Source organism: Ictidomys tridecemlineatus, chromosome 1 (assembly GCF_052094955.1).
Source record: "Ictidomys tridecemlineatus isolate mIctTri1 chromosome 1, mIctTri1.hap1, whole genome shotgun sequence".
Classification (NCBI taxonomy): domain Eukaryota; kingdom Metazoa; phylum Chordata; class Mammalia; order Rodentia; family Sciuridae; genus Ictidomys; species Ictidomys tridecemlineatus.
Genome location: NC_135477.1, coordinates 55,723,800 through 55,738,172, shown reverse-complemented (window position 1 = coordinate 55,738,172; position 14,373 = coordinate 55,723,800).

The window sequence follows — 14,373 nt, the reverse complement described above, 5'->3', positions numbered from 1 at the left end:
TGGGAATTAGGGTAAAACAAAGTCATAGGAACGAGTCTCATCCAACATGACTGGTGTCCTTGTAAAAGATTGAGTTACAGACAGAAAAACATGTCATGTAAAATAAATTGTTTTTCAGAAGTGCCACAGAAGAAAACTTTGTGAAGACACAGAAAGATGCTTATCTATAAACCAAGTAAAGAAACCTGCAGAAGAAACCAACCCTGGAGACACCATGGTCTTGAACTTCTAGCCTCAGAACTGTAAGAAAATTAATTTCTGTTGTTAAAGTCATTCAATCTGTAGTACTTTGTTATGACAGCCTTGGCAAGCTAATATGCTAGATTATAAAGAATGCATGACTTATGAGTTATCAGTGAGAGAGAAACTATAAACATAATCCTAAGGACACTAGACAATGGTTAGGTTTATATTTATAAGGACATGAATTAATACATAGGAAATAAAATGGTGATAGATTCACTTTACAACTCATATTGTTTTTTTTATCTAATAATCTGAATTTCCCAATATGCAGATATTCTTAGGATACAAATATATGAATGTACAGGGACTTATTCTTACATGGGATTAGGAGAGAGGGTTTTTTTTTTTTTTCTTCATACCATGATTGAACTCCGGGGCACTTAACCACTAAGCCACATTTCCAGCCTTTTTTTTTTTTTTTTTTTTTTTGTATTTTATTTAGAGACAGAGTCTCCCTGAGTTGCTTAGAGCCTCACTAGGTTGCTGAAACTGTCTTTGAACTCTTGATCCTCCTGACTCAGCCTCCTGAGGCACGGGATTACAGGTGTGGCCACCAAGTCAGGCTAAGAGAGAGTTTTTTAAGTCAACTAAGAGCTTCTTTCCTTGACTAAAATCAGATGGAATGTGTTTTCCAATTCATCCCTATAAAAGTGGTTGTTTTTGTAATGTGTAATGTGCTGTCTTCTCTCTCAATAGAAAGTTTCCTAAATTTTACTTCACTCTGCAACACTGATTACTCTCAAATCATATCAAAGTGGCATCTATCAACCTTTAATTGGCAAAATCTGTGTCACTTTAATCTTTTACTTTGTTAAATATTCTGAGTAGTTCTCTGAGTTTGAAACATGAAGTGAAGACAAAAGGAAATGAAATGCAAGAGTCTTTTAACGACACAAATTCCTTTACAGAGTCAATAAACAGCAGATTAAGCAATGGGTTTTATACTGCTTGATTCTATTTGAATGTCTATGAGAGATTAATCTTATCTCTAATTATAATAAATTATTTTCAAAAATGCAAAATAGATATTCCATATTTATTTTTATGTCATTGTGAACATTCCTTCATTAGACATTAAATTATGCTTGTAAAGGTCTTTGGTGATCTTACTAATATTACTTCTTAAAATTAACGTTTTATAAGTTTGTTTTGCATATTCTCTAAGCTAACAAGGGTTTATTCTATACACAATGAAAACTGTATAGATTTTAACTTATCTCCATTTTGTGGCAAAAAATAGGAAGTCTGAGTTTATAATTTGAGGGGCAGGGAAGAAGTAAGGGTGGATCGGGGAGTGGTTTTGGATACTCATACAGACTCAAAATAATCTTTTTTTTTTTTTTTTTTTTTTTTACATAGAGTAACTACTTCACCCATCTGTACCAGTATTTTGAGTTGAATTTTTCATTCTCATTTTTGTGTATTTTACTCTCCTGCTTTTAGGCAATGTGGCCAAGCCATTCCTGCTTGATTATGTTCCATTCTTATTTAAAGGGAGTTTGCCAAATATTTAAAAGTTAGTTACAATAAAAGCAAATTTGCAATTTTCTGTTTTCATTAATTGTAATCATTTATCATTTCTACACTAATATAAATATCTGGAAAGTCACATGCACATATAAGCCACAAATACTACACACATTTCCTGTATGGAAGCCATGTACCTCTATATCCTCTATGAGCTCTATTAAGATTTTTTTGCCCTGGGGATATTTTCTAATTTGGGTGATTTTCGTTTTCATTTGTTTATCTGTTTGCAAATAAACCAGAAATCTTCTCAACCATGACCTGAGGATTTCTTTTGATATATGACACAGCAGGAGTAAAAAAGTATGTATTATTCTAACACTACAAGATATGACTTTGATTTCCTGAATTAAAATACAAACGTTAAAACTCAGGGGAGTCAAAACCAGTTACTCTAATTTTCAGTTACTATTTCCATTAAAATTAAAAAGCTGAGGGTAACTTTTTCTACAAGTCTAATGCAAAATAGAGAGGGCCTGGGAAGGAATATATGTAAGAGCCCCAAACCCTGCAGGTAAAGGGCACATTTCATTGATTTCAAAGGTTCCTGTCCAAACCCATTGTCATCAATAAAGTAGCTATTTCCATTCTAAACTTCCAATCAGCTGAGCTGCAAGCAGTAAACTGGAACAAATTTCTCATCTAGACACTGCTGCCTTTTCTGCCTTATCATGCACACTCTACTTAGCCACGTTGCTAATTAGGTAGTTTTCTGACTGTAAGTTCAGAATGATTTGAGAAAATGACAGCTATTCGTCAAATCCAAAGTAAGATGCAAAAATAGCTTCTACCTAGCTTTTATATTGCAAAATAAAATTTTCTATGGAGGAAAGTAGAGTAAGGATTTCTGGCTTTTAGATATAAAAATGATTGAGAATTTCAATTTCTTAACAATGCAGCTTGTACTTATGAAGTGCTAGCTGTGTTTGCAACTCTAATAGAAAGGATAATAGTATAAACATATATGTTATAAAATCACCCTGAAGTAAGTGCTTATATACATTAGCATAATTGTTATTGTTATATAATGCAGTTGAATGTATTTTACAAGTATGCAAATAGATAGCCCATTGTTGTTAAAATATTTTTTAGTTGTAGATGGACACAATACCTTTATTTTATTTATTCATTTTTGTGTGGTGCTGAAGATCAAACCCAGTGCCTCACATGTGGTAGGCAAGCACTCTACCACTGAGCTATAACCCAGACCAGTAACCCATTTTGAGCACTAAAAATTAATGTTAAGTTTACATTAAAATATATAATGTATACACATATGTATGTATGTATATACATATATATATACATATATATGTGTGTGTGTGTATGTGTGTGTGTATGTATGTATGTTTGCTATGAAAAAAATGTTATTTATTTGAGGGACACTGAAGTGTTGTCATCTCCCTACAATTCTGCTACACTCAACTAGAATTGTTTGTTTTATTTAAATAAAGATGAGGTTTATTCAAGGCTTAAAAAATAAACTGGAATCATAACAAGATAGCCAAAACATTAGTTCTGAAAAAACTTAGCTGTTATAGCTATTATACTAAATCATCTTCATTTTTTTTCAGATGTTATCTATATAAGAAAATTAGACTAGAACTGTCCTTAAAGATGCTTCTCTGAGTGGCGAAGTGTCTGTTTGAATAATAGATTCCCTTATGCATTTGGAGTACCCTACTTTGAGTAAAGTCTGGATTTTGCAGTAGTTGTGACTCTCAGGGTCTCTTGACTTGACAAAATTCTAGGATGCAAAATAATCCTGTGCAAAATAATCTTCCTGGACCTAAATGAGGGTTAGAGTGTGTCCATGAGTGGTAAAGGCCTGGAATTTAGGGCAAGAAGGAAAAAATAGATGATAATTGTAGATATTGAGCCTTTGCTATTGCATTAGAATTGCTCCTTATGACAACTCAAAAAACAAGTGATCGATTAGTCTTGTTCTTAATAATTTTAATCCTTGTTTTTTTTTTTTAATTCATGGATAAATCTAGGCATTTTATGACCTCATTTAGCATGGTTTGAAATTTTTTAAAAAATTCAAATAGAATTTATAAGACTTAATCAGAAGACAAAATAGCAAATAGTGTGTATTAGGCTGTATTCTATTACTCTAACAAATACTTGAGATAAATCAACTCAAAATGAGAGAAGGTTCATTTTGGTTCATAGTTTTGGGGTTTCTATTTAATGACCTGGCAGACCCATTGGTTATGGGTCTCTGAAGGAGGATAGCATTTCATGGCAGGACCATGTGGCAAAACCAACTCTCCCCCTGAGAGTACGGAATCAGGGTGAAGAAAGGAGGAAGAAATCAAGATCCCACAATGCCCTCTGAGAGCACATTCTCAGTGACCTTTTAAAACCTCTCATTAGGCCCCACCACCTCCCAATAGTGTCATAGATTGGGGATCTAATCTTTATTGCATGGTACTTTGGGGAACACTACAGATCAAAATTATAGTGTACTGTATACTTAATATTCATATCACTTTGTATCTACCCAAGAATATTCAGATACATGCATCATACAACTTCTGCTGAGTGTCACTGATTACAAATGAAAAGAAAAATCAATCTCTGACATATAACTACCTTGATCATTTTAAAGATGTAATTTCATACAACAGATATATCATGATATCTGAAACATAGCATTTAATGTCTTGGTTTTACTTTTTTTGAACAACATAGTATTTCAAAGATTTTTTACAGAATCTGTGTAAGACAGAAAACTATTCAATTTTATCTTTGTATAGTAAGAAGTGACTTTAAATGTAGCAAAAAAAAAAGCATAAGAAGAAAGATTGATAGAGTAAGGACTTTTTTTCTTTTAGGTATCAAAAGAAAACAAGGAAAAAGAAATATGTTTAATACATAAGGAATTCATTAAATGAATTTACAAAATTAAATCAGTACAAAAGAGGATCATGAGAGTTCTATGCAGTAATGAGTAAACCAGATTGTACTGACTACGATCTCCATCTGACCTTGGGCCCATCAGTTCCCACATAAGCTACCTTCACATCTGAGAAGGCAACCCTTTTCCCACTTACTCTTCTTTACCTTAAATGATGCATAAAACATCTCATGCTAAATCCACATTCCTAATGTCATATCTGGTATTACTAGGTATGCAACATTATCTGTAAGGATTCAATTATATAATAAAATATTCAAATAGATTTGAGATTGAAAGAATACTTAGACAAAAATGAAGTAGGACTTGAGAAACAGCTCCAAAGATAATCATTAATTAATGTTTCTTTTGCTAAAGATGGAGAGGTTTTGGTAAAAGCTATAAATGGAATGGAATAAAATTTTAGGAATGTGCAGCATTTCAGCAAATTAAAGACTCTATTTCTTAGACTTTCTCCTATTCTCCCTGAAAGAGAACACTCTTTTCCTCTACATAGTCTTATTAGGGATAAGCAGGATGAAGAGATGGGGTGGGGGAGAAGAGGGGCTTTGGGCCATTTCTTCATGTTGATTGGAAATGCCACTATGACTCTGATGTCACACTCTGACATTCATTTGCATTTGCTCCCTGAGCAGAGTTTGGAAAGCATCCACAATTCTCTTCTCATTTAACCAGTTCCTAACACAGGACTAAGCAATGAGGGTTACCTCTTACACCATTCTCTTGTTTTACAGATAAGTATCTAAGAACCACAGTAGTTACTTCATATTCATCTAGCTAGGGCCACAGCTAGGAGTAAAGTGCAGTTCAGTTAACTTCATCTCCACGTCAAGTTGCCTCAGGAAAGAAAGTAATCAGGCAATGCCTTTTTCACAGCACTCATTAATAGCCATTTTGTGAGTGTCTGAATATCACCACACTATTATGAGGATTTCTTCCCAGTAGTCATTCAGGATTTTATAACATTAGGAAATTTACTCTGTAATTAAAACCATAAAAAGCATGCATTTATGACTTTAACAGGTCGTTAAAATATGCATAAGTACCACTCTTGGAAAATGCTGAGTCTTAGCGAGACTTTTCTGAGAGTCATGTATTTTTCTAAAGCATATTTAGAAATTTGCACTTGCTCTGCCAATCTTTACTGCACACGCCACTGCACAGGCAGAAGGCATTCTTTCCACTGTCGGATTTCTTTTTAAAAAGTTCTTTCTTTCTTCTGTTCATGGCATTTGTTCTTATCTGAAATTATCTTTTCTGTTTATTCACCCCTGCAAGAATAGAAGCACTACAGGGCAGAAATGTGTCTTTTTCAAAATAGTAAATCTTACAAATGAGTGAACCAATAAAGGAATACACACATGAAGAAAGGGCAACATGGCCACGTAATTTCCTAGGAAACATCTTTTGACACTTTTACAAGATTTTGGATTGTTTTCACAGACAAGGTAGAGGTCTGAGTAGTAACCAGTGTCTGCTGATCCTTCCTTGGAAAGTCACCTTTGGAAAACTAGTTACAGCTTTGCTGTTTTATTATATAGATTTAAAATAATTCATTTACCAGAGCTTTCCCTAAGTTTCAGACCTAAAAAATATTAGCACATTTTCTAAATTAATGACTCGATTGTTACATAGATGTCTGTTGCCTTTGCATTCAATTCTATTTTTCCCTTTTTCCTCCTCTTGATATCATCACCATAGCCAATTTTGGACTTGGCTGTCACCATTTTGCATCTGGCTAGTACTGGTTGCCCAGGAAACACATTGTGATTTCACAACCATCTCAGTTAAAAAAAAAATTGAATTGAAAATACATAAGTTCTGTAACCTTTCAGCTTTCCCAGTTCTCATGTTAAAGGAATTTCAAGACTTCACAGAAATTATTCTGTGGATAGTACCAATCTAGTGTGGAAGAAGCTAGAAATCTCTTTGTTTATGCGTGAATGTACCGATTAGAATCTATGAAGACTTTGTTTACAACAGTTTGTACTTAAAAACCAAACCAAAATGAAGGCCCTTTTGAAAAACTAAAAAGAAATTTAAATGCTATGGGAAATATTAGAGGTTTTATTTTTTTCACTTCTGGCACTAAAAATCCCTATATAAAAATTTTGCAAATTCTAAAGATAGCTCATCCCCACATGCAGGCCATTTTAGGCGCTGATCATTTCATTCCTTCCTTTCTTATTTTTATCCTTGTTACCATACTTTGTTCTTCAGTGCTCATTATTCCACTGTAAATCATGCTCCATTTTTTTTTTTTCTGGCTATATGCTCATTTAAAACCTCAGTTTCATTTGCCTGATATGACCTGCACTCTGTTCTAATCTCCAGTGATTAAAGACTTGTCTGGAACTTAAGCTACAAGGAGTTCCCAGTCTAGTTAAGCAAACTCAGTTACAATACACTGTGAGCTATGTCATGGCAGGGGAACCAAAGGCCCCTTAAGAGGGCACGCCACTGCAAATATCCAAATATCCCTCTGTCTTTAGTTCTTTCACAAAATGCTTGCTAACTCCTGTACCTTCTGAAACTTGCCTCATACAATCATGGCTTCCCTTTCATTAATATGATTCTCCTTTCCATTTTGGCCCTGTGCTAGAGTGGAAGTTAAAATTTTTCTTCTGTTCCTCTCTTCCAACCATTTTTCTTACATTCTGGGAAAAAAAAAAGAAGAATTCTTGTTGAGGCTCATGCTATCTCCTTCTTCCTAAGAGTGACTCTATGTCCTGGTTTTTCTAAGACAGCCCTAGTTTGTGCCTTATGCCAAAGACCCCATCTAGTTTATTTACTCAGTGCACATATCTGAATTTGAATGATGAAATATAAGTTCATTTATTTATATTTCTCTCTGCTTTCACAAGTTTAAAACATCTCTGAACTTCTAGGTTTGGCATCAAGTTCTCAATATTCTGCTTCAGATCAATCACAGCCTTGGGTTGGTTAGTTTACAGACAGACACTTTTATAACCTTAGCCTCCAAATGGGAAGTTATACTCTAGGTATATATGATATGTTAAAATGCATTCTACTGTCATGTATAACTAAAAAGAACAAATAAAAAAATTAAAACAAAGCAAATAAACAAAGAAAAAACAAACAAACAAACAAAAACCCCTCAAACTCTTTGTTGTCCTTGACTCCAAATATGCTTACTGACCCTTCACAAGCATGGCCAATCACCGTCCCTACATGTACACTCTGACACTCCTCTTAGAAATTTGTTGCTCGTAAACTCTAAGCACAATTCCCTAAAATCTCCATATATTTCCCTATTTATTCCTTCATGCTTTGGATTATCAACCCTTTTTTGCCCTCTTGATCATCTGGAATTCTCAGAAAATAATCTATTTCCAGTTTTAAGCAAACTTTAACTAAATCCCTTGCCTTTGTGTTTTTGTTTTTTACTGTGTCTGCCCACAAACTCACTGCCTTCCCTGTTCTTACATCCACTGAGAATCACCACTATGACTTTCAAGTTTATTATTTTGAATCCCACGTCAGGCTACCTGCCATTCCTTGATTCTCATCTGTTATTATTTTGGTCATCTACTTTTCACATTATTCTCAGAAACTCCCTCAAAAGCTGATACTGCCCTGGGGGGTGTGCATCCTGCATATTCACCATTCCTAGATTGTAGGTGGGAGTCATTTTTGGAGACAATTGGGACATCTAATTTCACCTTTCTACCTCTACTTACACAATAATTTTCCTTTACAGTCAGTCATCTGCCCTCTGTCCTCTAGAAACCAGATGCTGAGTTGCCATAATTGATACACACAATAATTCTTTAATTGTAAATTAAATTCTACCAGAATTTACTCTATCATTTCAATTTTCACATAGAAAACTGTTATATTTTTTTCTTAATTAAAAAAAAAAGAAGCAGAACCATAAACATCTTTGGACAAAATCCACAATAGCAGAAAATATACTATTTTTATTTATTTAAAGCTTCTCTCAGTTATTTTCTGCTTTGAGAAGAAAGTACAAGCCAGTTGAGCTCCATGAAGGCAGAGATATTATTTTGTTTAAACTTGAATATCTTGGTCTACAGCAGGTGTTCAGATAAGTCCTTTATTTTTTTTAAAAAAATGTTTGTTTTTAAGTAATGTCTTATGTATATTTTGATTAGTATATTTAGACTTCTTAAAATTGATCTGTAAAATAAATTCCTGAATATTTAATACTATTTACAGGGGTCACTCATCTCTAGTAATAGATGATTTTTAAAAAGTTAAATAAAAAGTATGAAGAAAGGTCTTATTCATATATACATGTATATTTGCTTCAAAGTGTATAGTGTGTATATATATATATATATATATTCATTTTTTTAAACTCAAAATGGACATCAAACTAGAAGGGAAAAAAAGCAAGAAATTTTATCTTAAGAAATCTATTTTGGGAAGATTTCTGGTGTGAAAAAATCAAGCTGATGAAATTCTGGGAGAAATTCAATTTTTAAATATTTTTAGACTTTCAACACCCACACAGCATTCTCAGACTCTTTAAATCAGATCGAATGAAAATGTCCTGTCACATTTAGACCAAATTTAAAGTATCCTGTCATACATACAGAAGTAGTAGTAAAATCAATATTGTGAGTAACTTATTTAAGTGATGACTTCACTATTTTATCTTGATCTAAGGATTATGATGTCAGCATTAATGGGATCATTAAAGTCTATTATATTTTGTCTACAGCAACAATATTCATTTCAGTAGACTATGATCATTTTTAAATATGCGGAAATGTGCAGATGTCAGCCCTGATAAAGATATATCCCTGTATGTATTTGTAACTGAACATTGAAATAGACTGTTTTTCTTCCAATACATTAAGGTAAGTAGGTTCACAACACTGCAGCAGAATGAGTTAATACATTTTTAAATGAATGCACTCTTCAAATGCCAGCATGAGAGGAAAGCAAAATAATGATGTTTTATGATTCTTTTCAAACTAAATTTTAGAAATGTACTTAACACTTTTAAAAAATGTATAACATTTTGCCTCCGTTTGAGTTTTCCCTGTATACACTTAAATACTTGCCTGGGGTAATTTATAAGCAGCATATTAAGAAAATATATTTAATATTTATAAAATATTGACTCTATTGGTGATTCAATGCTATTTTTGTATAGGTGTTTTCACTCTGTGCCTGAAAAGAGAAAACAAATACTATGTTATAAAACTGCTAATGAAAATTTCTTTTTTTTATTTTGCTTTATAAATTTTGCACAATTTAACCACCATTTTGCAGACAAAGAAATTGATATAGCACATAGATGAGCTGGTTTTTTAATTCAAATAATTCCTATCACACAGCTAAGTGAGAAAAATTGAAGTTTAAACTCAAGAAAATATATTCTTGAAATGATATGTGGACTACTTCTGACATACTCTGGTTAGATGTAAAATCAAGGATACAGAAGAAGGTGGACATAGGGACCTCACCTTTCCTTTAGATGCTCCTTTGAAACTATTCATGAGTGTTCTTTAGAAATAAAAAGTATAAATCACATAGGTATTAGGAACACAAGTAGATATTTTATGTTACCATTACATTATATGTATGTATGTATGTGTGTATATATATATATATATATATTAACTATCATGCACTAAAACACTACCATGTTAATATGGTGTTAAACGCTTTGTTTGTGATATAGTCCAGTGACACAGCTAGGAGTTTTTTAACTACTAATTGTACAAAATAAGAAAACTGAGTCATTGAATAGTCCGATCAGCTGTTCAAACAGCAAAACTAATACAACAGTACTGGTAGAATTCAGAAAGAATAACAAAAAGAGATGTGTTACAAAGTTTCAAGTCTGAAAAAGAGTTAATATTGGTTTAAACATTAGATGAATTTGTTAACAACAGAATAATCAAAACTGGAAGAAAGTGATGGTTAGAAATTAATCTCTACTTAAGGACTAAAAATTGACTTCTCAAATTTTTTTCTTAAAACAATTATATGCATTAAATTCAAATCTTCTCTCCCCTTTTCTACACAAACAAAAATAAAAGAATAAAATATAACATTCACCTAATAATCAAATATATTCAAATAAAAGAATAATTGTTTGACTATTTAATTGGCAAGCTAAATTATCTGATAAAATTATCTGTTAAAAATATTCTCTACCTTTCTGTAAAGCAATTTGTTACCACTTGTCAAAACAAAAAACTATCATGCCTTTTACCTGGAAAGCTTAATACTAGTTAGTTAATACAAAACAGATATTGAGACAAATGGAAAAGTGTCAATGTGCAAAGATTGCCAATATGGTATCGATAATACTGCCAAATAAGAAACAAAATATGGTATTGATAATAATGCAAGATAAGAGGCAATTTTTTTGTATAGTAGTTTGTTAAAAAATATTGTCCTATAGCCACGTATGGTAGTGCAATCCTGTAATCCCAGCAGCTGAAGAGGCTGTGAGGCAGAAGGATCCAAGTTCAAAGCCAGCCTCAGAAATTTAGCAAGGCCTGAGCAACTTAGTGAAATCCTGTCTTAAAAATAAAAAATAAAAAGGACTGGGGGTGTAGCCCAGAGATAAAGAGGTTTGATTTCTAGTGCACACACACACAAAAAAAAAAAAATGAAAAAGAAAAAAGAGTGTCATGTTTATAATGCATTTTATCTAATTTGCTTAATTAAATATTATAGGCTTAATTTGCAAGTTTACACTAAATTAATAAATCTAAATGTATTAAGTTTAAGTAAATATATTTAAATACTAAATTTAAATATAATATGTTTAGATTAAATTAAATGTTAATTAGATGAATTAACTTCTAGTATAGTATGCATTAAATATATAAGTACTTATATATTCCTTAGTGTATAAACACATACAGATGTTCAGGAAATTTTCTTCTAATGATCAATGATAATTATTTCATATAGTAATACACTAAAAAACATTTTGCCTTGTACATTGCTTCTATTTTAAGTTTCTTCAATGAGTTTGTAAACAAAAAATATAAATAAATAAAATACAAAGATGAATTCTAAACATATCTTGATACTTTCTATGTATATATATTTTTTCTAAATGTTGATATATTATTATGAAGACCCCAGAAGATAAACTAACAGATTAGTTAAAATTTCCTATAGAATAATAAAATATTGTGTCTATACATTTTTAAAGTCTTAAAATGTATCATGAGAAAAGCTATTATCAGAAATAATAGTTTTTTATCTTATTATAATTGAATTCATACTTTAAAGCCTAAAATGTGTTCAAATGTGTTATTTTATTTAACACAGTTTTGTCTATAAGTACTCTATATTCTCAGTCATCTATTTAAACAAATATTACTCCATTAATTCACTGTATGAGACCATATAAGAGACTTCTAATAAGAAATTAAAAAGTATTTTTATGCATGTTCTTAAGTGCTACGTCTTCTTGCTCTTTGTAATGGGACATGATTAGCATGCCTTTATCTTGCATGAGGAGATCAGTTTAATCCTAGCTATTTCCAACTTTAGTAATTATTTTGCTGACTTCTTGTGTCATAAATTTGTTAAGCTATTTTCTTTGTTACAAAATTCTGTTACATTTGCAATGAGGAAGCCTTTGGCAATATTTACTGAATATCTAATTTGTTTTGGGTGCACAGAAGATGCTGTGTGTATAGCATGAAGCAGGAAAGAACAAATGGTGGAGGATCCCGAGTTTTAGATCTATTCTTACTCTGCTCAAGCCTTAAACATACCTCTTCACATATGAATTCCCATTTCTTCCCTCATTAAGTGAATTGAAGAAATTCTTCTCCCTGATGTCTAAAGAGATGAGGAACAAAGGCCAACACATAGAAAGCATTTTCAGATGTGGTGTTTCTGGGCTCAGTCCCTAAGAGGTGGGTTGCTGCTTCAAACACTGTTTTTCTTCTGTGTGATAGTGACTGTTTGGATGCTTAAAATTGATCTCATGCAGAAATGGTCCTTTTTTAAAATATTTTTTTTAGTTGTCAATGGATCTTTTGTTCTATTTATTCATATGTGGTGCTGAGGATGAAACCCAGGGGCTCACACATTCCAGGCAAGTGCTGTACCACTGAGCCACAACTCCAGCCCAGAGATGGTCATTGTGCTATGTATTTTAGTAGGTCAGCATATTGCAACTTTAGTATAGAAGGAGAATAGTGTCTTCTCTGTTTGAGTCTCCTTTTTAATTGCTTTTATCTTTACATGCTGTGGCTGTATAAAGTATTTCTTTTTATTGTCTTCTTAATATAAACTTAAAATATATTCTGCTATTTTTTTCTAAAACCAAAACCACATAAAAATTCATCTTGCAAGTCCTATTGGGGCAATTGTTTAAATAAGAGTTTGAAAAAAAGAAATGATTTTATTGAGGCAGGGTTTCTTTCTATAAACATTCCTCAGCATATTTTCTTTTCTCATTTGGAGATTAACTTCTCAAGAATAAACCTTTTGGCTGCATCAATTTCAAGGATTGTGTGTGTGTGTGTGTGTGTGTGTGTGTGTGTGTGTGTGTGTGTATTAGACTAACTTTTGAAGTTGGTATGTAATAGCCTTCTTTACTTTCCTTATGTTTACTTACAATATTAAATTAACCAGATATTCATTTTAATGAACAAAAGATAAATCAAAACACTCATATTGTCAGAAACATTTGCCTTTCAATTAAGAGAAATGTAGGATATTAAGATACAAGAAGAGCTGTAGGATATCTCCCTTAGTGATTGGCTTTAAAAAAAAAGTTCAAATTATGGTTTATCAGCATACATTCATCCTGATAAACACAGTATTACACCTGCACCTGTGATATTCTGAGGCAACAGTGGGCTGATAAAAGAAGCATTGAAATTATACAGGGTACTTAAAAGCATGATTTGGGGAGTTAAAAGAGGAGTTGAGTTCTTGCTTTGTGTTTTCAGGAAGGAATTTAATTTCTCATCTATAAATGGGACATTAAAAATTTCGTCTGTAACAAGGAGGAAAAAAAAACTTTCCTCACAAGGCTTTTTTAAGAATAAAGCCAAGTAAGGTAATGTCAATACAGGGTAAAAAGTGTCTAGCATCTAACTCATTCAATAAATGATACCTATATTTGCAAGTTGTGGTAAGAGGAGGAAAAAGAGAAATTGAAATTTGGATAAAAAACTAACTTGGGAACTCACCAATAATATTACCTTAGGCAAAGTGTTTGAATCTTAAATCTTACTTGTCACACCTGTAAGACAAACGCATTTCTAACTGTATTAGTTTCTTGTTGCTGTAAAAACAATTAGCAGCTTAATTATGAAGCCACTTAGTGGAAAGTGTTTATTATGTTAAAGCTTCTTTAGGTCAGAAATCCAGACACAAGAAACCTGCAACCTTTTCAAAGAATTTTGGCAGGTTGCAAGGAAACCTTGAGAGAACTGCATTCTCAGCCAGAGGCTTCATTGTAGACCAATTTGCCTTTGATTTTTTTTCAGGATGTTGCAAGAATTAATTTCCTTGTGGCTGTAGGACTAAGGGCTGTAGGACTAAGGGTTTGGATTCTTTCCTGTTGTCAGGGAGAGGCTACAGAAAGAGGTTGCAAAACTTAGCCAGTTTCTTGTTTACTGGCCTTCTCCATATGACCCTTCAAGAAGGCCAGGAACATCTGCCACTTAATCTGCTCAGATAGAGTCTTATAT